The sequence below is a fragment of the Tursiops truncatus genome, chromosome 9, assembly GCF_011762595.2.
Source record: "Tursiops truncatus isolate mTurTru1 chromosome 9, mTurTru1.mat.Y, whole genome shotgun sequence".
NCBI lineage: Eukaryota > Metazoa > Chordata > Mammalia > Artiodactyla > Delphinidae > Tursiops > Tursiops truncatus.
In genome coordinates this window covers 66,813,090-66,821,107 of record NC_047042.1, presented here as the reverse complement: position 1 = coordinate 66,821,107, position 8,018 = coordinate 66,813,090, and the positions used below count along the sequence as shown (strand labels likewise).

General features: G+C 34.3%; 1 pseudogene; it reads right to left on the bottom strand.

The window, feature by feature from the left end:
• Positions 1–1,361: 1,361 nt before the first annotated feature.
• LOC101321846 (akirin-1 pseudogene) lies at positions 1,362–5,863 on the bottom strand (annotated as a pseudogene).
• Between the last annotated feature and the right edge of the window lie 2,155 nt (positions 5,864–8,018).

The window sequence follows — 8,018 nt, the reverse complement described above, 5'->3', positions numbered from 1 at the left end:
AAGAGTAGCCCCCCTACTCGCCACAACTAGAGAAAGCCCACGCACAGCAACAAAGACCCAACACAGCCAAAAGTAAATAAATAAATAAATTAATTAATTAATTTAAAAGAAGATTATATTGTGTAGTGAGATACCTTGGAAATATTGAATATTCAAAAGCATGGTGAAAATACTCTTTAAAGCATAATGGTTGTGAAGACGATAGGGAGGGTGAAAGTAGGGCACAAGTGTCAGTCTTGTAGAGTGAAGGTAAAGAAAAGAGAATGTGTCAAAATACAGATATTTTGAGGCAGGAAAATTGGAAGAATAAACAATTAATACTGAATGGCCTCAGACAATAATAGACTAGAGTATTTGCTGAAAGGAATAGGGAACTTAAGAAAAGCAGAAAAGGCAATCAGGTGGATATGAATAAATCATTGATGAGTTAGCAAGAGTTTGTAGTAAGACCAATTTGTCTAGTTTCACAATATTTTCTATTAATTTAAAGAGAATAAGGAAAATACTAAATTGAGAGAGTAGGCAGAGAATCATAAATTCTTTTAAGTATAGAATTTCTTTTTTTTTAAATAGCTTAAATATTTTATTTGTTTGCAACTAAGCTTGTTAACACTATATAATGAAAATGTACAAAGAATAATGTTCCAGTTTTTGGCTAGATTTAAGTCAAAGATATTCATTAATAAGGAGTCTTCGAATGTGAATATTCCAGAAACTTCTCTAAGCTATCTGATCAGGACAGCTGTCTTTGAATATTACCTTACTTTGGAAGGTACTGGCATACATTTGAATTAAACTCAGTTTTTTTCAAAATAAGCCTTAATTTAAAAAACTATTCTATATTCAAACTAAAACAATTTTAATAGAACTTTCCTTTCCAGAAAAAATAATAAAGGAAACAAGGCATTTTGTAAAACATGGTCTTGAGCAAGTCACAGTAAAAAATAAATGTGTACTTAACTTCCACTTGCTCAAAACAGAGGCTACTTTCTGTTCCTCAGCCTTGGAAATAAGGTGAAGAACAGTCTGTAAGCAACTTGGGGCAGGGGGTTGCCCAAACAAAGCTCAAGCAATTGAACATGGACATCTCTTAAAAGAATCTGGGGGAACCTTACCAAAGGATCCAAATTCTATTTTTAGTAACTGATACAAAGGTGAAGTGGCGCCTCCCAAGTAGCAGTGCCTCCGGGGCGTGGCCCAGCCCCATGCTCGCCTTTGTCATGCTCCCAAGCAAAGCCTTAATTAATGATGATCTTCTGTAGACCAAGGAAATGTTTTTATCCATAATTATCGTGCATCAAATTCACAGCTAGAATCCCCAAAATCAAAAAAATGTGCACAGTACAAATAATAACAAAATACACATACACACACATACACACACTCTCACACACACTTCTTACAGAACTGTACTTGGGGAAACTCCATTTGTTGAGTGCCACTGAGGGCATATTTTGCTAAACTGCTGCTCCAGGTATTTTTGTTTGGAAAATCTGTCACAGTAGGGCACAGCTGTTTTTTGGATGAGCAGAAAAGAAAGATTATGCTTGTGGCAACTGGAAAGTTTTAAGGTCTTTCAAGTTGTATAAAATGGACCTGCAGAAACATTTAAGTGTTCTCAGGATGCAAAGTTGGAGCTGAAATGTGATATCAAACTAGTTGCAAAAAGTGTACAGCAGCCATCTCTTGAGGTCAAACCTGGTACCCAGATATGCAAGAAAGATTCAGGACATACATGTAGCTTGTTGGCCTTGTCCCATATCGTCGCATAATCTGATCATGTGTGAATTTCACAAAAGAGTCATATTCTGCTGGTTTGGTATTGAGGATTTGCTCATACTCATCCCGAATTTTATCTTCATCGTCTTTTAAGATGACGCTCACATATTATTCCAACTTGTCGGAGGGTAAAGGTGGGCTGGTCCTTCTTCATCCAAGAGGAACCTGGAGAACTAGGTGCTGTGAGCGCTGAGTGAGGCTGACTTTGCGAAGTACAAGCGTCACTCTGATTAAGAACAACTTCTAAACGTCTCCACCGCTGATAACGACTATATTCTTGTTTTATGTTCTGAAAAATTTGCCCCGCGGTTGGAAGGCGCCACTCGCTGCCGGGCGGGGCGGGCTGCTGCAGAGTCGGCGGTGGGGTCTGCGCCTGAAGCAGCGGCGGCAGCTCGGCGTCCGGGGGCCTGAGGCCCGGAGTGCGGCCGGCAGAGGGGCGCAGCGCCGCTGCTTCGGAGAGCCGGGGCTCAGCAGCGCCGCCTCGAACTCCATGGGCCGCTTCCACGTCGCCCCGCACGCCTACCGCCGAAGGGCCAGGCACCGGGAGTCGACGCGGCTGTAACTGCGGCCCAACCTCCCGCTCCTCAGCTGAGCTCGCAAGCCAAGCCGACTCCAGTGGCGGCTCCAGCACCGGCAGCCAAGTATAGAATTTCTTTTTCTACCAATATGGTGGGTGACTAGATATTCTGAAAAACACTCTCATCATAAAACATTTAGGTGCAGAAAAATTAATGCAAATAGGCTATAAAATTGAAAGCTGAGATTAAAAAGTTGAGAAACATAACCAAATTAGTAAGGACACATAGAATCTGTGGCTGCTTTGGGACATTTGCTAAGAACTAGACTTGATTTTTATAGACTCTTTGGTGAAATTAATACAATGTCTGGGACTCTTACAAAGTGACGAGTTGGAATCGAGACCCACATATAAAGCAAGAACTCTCAAATGGCTGTAATGCCAATGAAAGGGTGATAGAAAATCTAACCTGCCAGCAAAGGAAAACGACAAGATAACTTGTCTATTTTAGGCAGATTCAGAATGGGAAAATAAAATACTCTGAGAATTTGTAATCATAGGACTTCCTCACATGAATTGTAAATTAAATTTACTCTAATTTCAAGGTCCAGAGAATCCTAAGCTGAAAAACTGAAGTGGCCCTGAGTTTATAAAACTGGAAGACATGCGACAGAAACAAATGCAAATAATCTCCCTTTAAAAAGTCTAATATGAGCACATAATAAAGTTAACCAAATGTACAAGAAATAAAGCCCCTATGAGTAAGAGTGAACAAAATTAACAAAACAGCATATGTATATTTCTAAGAACTCTTGATATTGGAATTACTTAATACAAAATATAAAATAATTGTTTTAAAATTGCTTCAAGAAATAAAATATAGATGTAAAAACCATAAACATAAAAAGGAATAAGAAACCATCAAAAATTATCAGCCCAATCATAAAAGAATAACAAGAACAACAAGAATAACAAGAAAAAGCAACAAAAGATTTGGAAATGAAAGAGATTATCATCAAATTTTAGAATGCATTAATGGGCTAAATAGAAGATTGCATTAAAAAGAGAATTTGTGGAGTTCTCTTACCATTTGGCAGAATAAACCTCTAACATTCTAATTGTTCCAAAATAATATGAAGCAACTCTGGACTAATACAAAAAACCAACCACTCTGAGGGCTCCAGAGTGAACAAAAAAAGGCAGATTTTGGAGGGAAGTTGAGACTTGAAGAAAAGTCCTGACATAGGTTAGTCCATTTTTGTGGATTTGGCCTGAGGGTGGGCCATGTTCACAGCACAGAGAAAGACAGCTGAACTTGTAATAAAAAGCGCATTGCCTGTGCTGGAGAATGAGAAGAGTGTCCTGGAAAGGAGAGAGTATAGAAGGAGAACCCTGTGTTCTGTGTACAATCACTACCTAAGTGTCTACCTGGTCTAAAAATAGCACATGCAGGCATCCTGGCTAGAAGGTAAAAAAAAAAAAAATTATACTTAAAATTGAGTTGCTACCTGTTTCAAGTGAGATAGAGATTGCAATAGGAGCCTAATCAAGGTAATTGCTTGCTAGAAAATAGATCAAAGCTTGTCAGAAGAATATAACTATATCAAGATTCTCCACCACATAATTTTCACAATGTCCAGGATAAATTCCAAATTAATTAACATAAGAAGAACCAGGAAAATGGTATTATTCTCAAAGGAGAAGAAAATCAACTGCGATATCCCAAATGGTGGGATTATCATAAAAGAATATAAATTAACTGTGCTTAATATGGCATGTGCTTGTGATAAATTAAAGGATAGGAACTCTCAGCTGAAAAGTAGAAATTATAAAGAAGAAACAAATGGACATTAGAATTTAAAAATATAATAATATTTAAAATTTTCAGAATTTCCTGGATGAACTTAACGGAAGAATAGAGGTAACAAAGAAAAGTGTCAGTGAACCTGAAGATAGATGAATAGAAATTATCTAATTTGAAAAGGAGTGAGAACAATACTTTTTTTAAAGAGTTTCTAACTTTTTCCCAGGATGTAGAAAGCTGGAAAGAGCATCATCACTCCAGATAATCTACAAAGTCATTACTTTAGAACCCAACAGAAAACTGAGGTCTTAGGCAGGCAACTACCCTGATGTATAAGAAAATACAGGTTCTTATAAGAGAAGATGTTATTTGAGTCTTGACTTACCTACAGTAGCACATGAAAGGAAGATGGGGCCACCATTTTGGAGAGTGAGAAGAATGTAAAAATTAATCCTAAAGCAAGCTGAAGGAAAGAAATAATAAAAATCAATGAAATTGAAGACAGAAAAAAAAAGATATTTAAAAAAACCCAAAAGCTCGTTCTTCAAAAATATTAAAAATTAATAAAATTCTAGAAAGAGTAACCATGAAAAAAAGAGAAGGCACAAATGATTAAATGAGAAATGAAAAAAGGATATTATTGTAGATCCTACAGACGTTAAAAATATAAGAAAATATTACAGTCAACTTTATGCTCATAAATTTAACAATTTAGATGAAATGGACAAATTCCTTAAAAGACACTAACTAACCAACCTTACTCAAGACTAAATAATGTGAATTATTCTATGTCTATTAAAGAAACCAAATTAATAAATAAAGTTTTTCAAGAAATAAATCTCCAGGACCAAATGGCTTCACTGGAAAATTCTAATTAACATTCAAAAAAGAAATATTACTGTTTCTACATTAACTTTTCCAAGAAAAGGAAGAGAGAAAACATTTTGCAATTCATTTTTATCAGACCAAAACCCAAACCAAACAAAGACATTACAAAGAAAGATTAATAGAACAATGTCCCTGACAAACTTAGATGTAAAAAATCCTTTGCACAATATTAGCAAATCAAACCCCACAATATATAAAAGGATAATATATCATGACAAAGAGGGATATATCCTGGTAATTCAAGCCTGATATACATTTGAAAAACAAATGATTTAATTCACAATATCAATATATTAGAGAGCAAAAAGCATATCACATTTGAAAACCAAAAATTTGTATAATTTTTTTCCAGAAATATTTCCTGGGATTTATTACTGAATCCATCTACTGATTAAGCCTTGAAATGTCTCTGTGGGAAGGTTTTATTTTTGGGTTTCACTTCCTTAAAATTATTAAACTATTCTGATTTTATATTTATTTTAATTTTTATTGTTTCTTTCTTGGAATTTGTCAACTTTATCAACATTTTAAATTTATTGGCAAAATATGTTTATACAACCTATATTAGTTTGCTAGGGATGCTATAACAAAGTACTGCAAACTTGGTGTCTTAGAAATTTATTGTCTCAGTTCTGGATGCTAGGAGTCTGAAATCAAGGCATTATTACGATTGGCTTCTCCTGAAGGCCGTAAGAAAAAAACCTGTTTCATGCCTCTCTAGTAGCTTCTGGTACCTCAGTTTTTCCTTGTAAGTGGCATTCTCTCTGTTTCTTCACATTATTTTCCCTCTGTGAATGTCTGTCTCTATGTCCAAACTTCCCCTTTATATTAGGACACCAGTCATACTCTATTAGGTTTCTCCCTAATAACCTCATCTTACCTTGACTATACCTGCAAAGAGGACTTCAACATATGAAGTTTGGGGGACACAGTTCAATCCATAACAGTATTACTTTTTAATATCTGTAGAATTAATATCTGTAATTATCCTTAATAATTAGTTTTTTGGTTTTTTTGGGGTTTTTTTTTTGCGGTACATGGACCTCTCACTGTTGTGGCCTCTCCCGCCGCGGAGCACAGGCTCCAGACGCGCAGGCTCACGGGCCCAGCCGCTCCGCGGTATGTGGGATCTTCCCAGACCGGAGCACGAACTCGTATCTCCTGCATCGGCAGGCGGACTCTCAACCACTGCGCCACCAGGGAAGCCCAATAATTAGTTTTTAATATTTGTAGAATGTACAGTTATACCTTTTTTATTCCTAAAGTGTTTTTTTATGTTTTACATTTATATTATTTATATTGTCAGAGGTTTTTCAGTTTTATTAATCTTTTCAGAGAATCATATTTTGACTTTGTTTATACCCTCTCTTGGATATCTGTTTTCTAAGTTACTCATCTCTGCTTGTGTCTTATGTATAATTTGCTTTTCTTTTTCTAACTTCTTGGTTAGATTCTTGAGATTTTTACATTTCATTCTTCATCACTAGTTGTCTTTGAAGGTTATAAATTTGCCTCTGACCACAGCCTGAGCTTTATCCCTCAAAAATTTCACAAAAATTTTACTTGAAAAATTGTGGTGACTTCCCTGGCAGTCCAGTGGTTAAGACTTTGCCTTCCAATGCAGGGGGTGCAGGTTTGATCCCTGGCTGGGTAGCTAAGATCCCACATGCTTCAAGGTCAAAAAACCAAAACATAAAACAGAAGCGGTATTGTAACAACTTCAATAAAGACTTTAAAAATGGTCCACATTAAAAAGAAAATCTTTAAAAAAAAATTGTGAAGATGGAGACAAACTAAAAGAATAATGTAAGAAGTAGAGGTATCCTTTTACAAATTTTTAACTTTTTGTCTTATTTGTCCTCTCTTTCTCATCAGTAGGTAGTTCTATTATTTTCTGAACTATTTGAAAATAATTTTAAATTTTATGACAGTACTCTGAAAAGAATTAAAGCTATGTTCCTCTAATAATAAGAATATTTTCCTATTTAACTGAAACATCATCATATCCATGAAATAATTTTTAAAATTTATTTATGTAATAGTATTGTTGAATATAATATTATTTTTTAATTCCCTAAGGGTCCAAACATATTTATTATGGTTATTTTAATTTTTTTACTCTAATACCCATTTTTCACATACCTGCATACATTGGAAAATGGTAAAATGTGATTTAAATTATTTCCTAATTCTTTCTTGTCATGTTTTCTTTGACCCAGTTGATTATTTAGAAGTGCATTTCTTAATATCCAAACTTTGAGGAATTAAAAGTTATCTAACTTTGCACTTGGCCAGAGAACATATTCAAGATGATTTCAGTACTTTAGTTTTTATTGATACTTGGTTTTGGTGAGGCATGTGCTCAGATCTGATCAATATTTAATGTTCACTTGAGAATTTTGTTTGGCAAGAATTTCTGTTCTGCAAAAAATTTTGTTCTGTAGTTGTTACCAGTAGTGTTCTATATTATGTTGGTTAGATGAAGTTTGTTAATAGTACTTCTCAAATCTTTTATATGTTTACTACTATTTGTCTGGTTATCCTTTCAATTATTGAGAAACATGGGTTAAAAATATCTTGTGGAATTATTTATGCCATTTTTTTAAGTTCTATTTTGTTATTTTATATGTTTTGAGGCTTTGCTATTGCATACAAATTTATGGATATTACATATATTTGGTGAATTAAATTTTTATATTAATAAAATTTATTTTTAGGACTTTATATTAGTACATTGTTTACTGATACTAATATAGCTATTTCTGCTTTCATTTGGTTCGTTTATACATGGTATATGTTTTTCTATCTTTTTATTCTCAAATTTTAAATCCATGCATTTTATATATCTTGTGGAAACTATTTTTCATTAATTGTTAATAAAATTTATTAACATGTTTGCATTTTAATTAGAATATATAGAATTTTATATTTAGCAGAATAATTGGTATTTAACATCTAAATTTGCCATTGTACAATTTTATGAATTTTTCCCATCTATGCTGTGTTCCATTTTCTCACCTTTCTTAACTT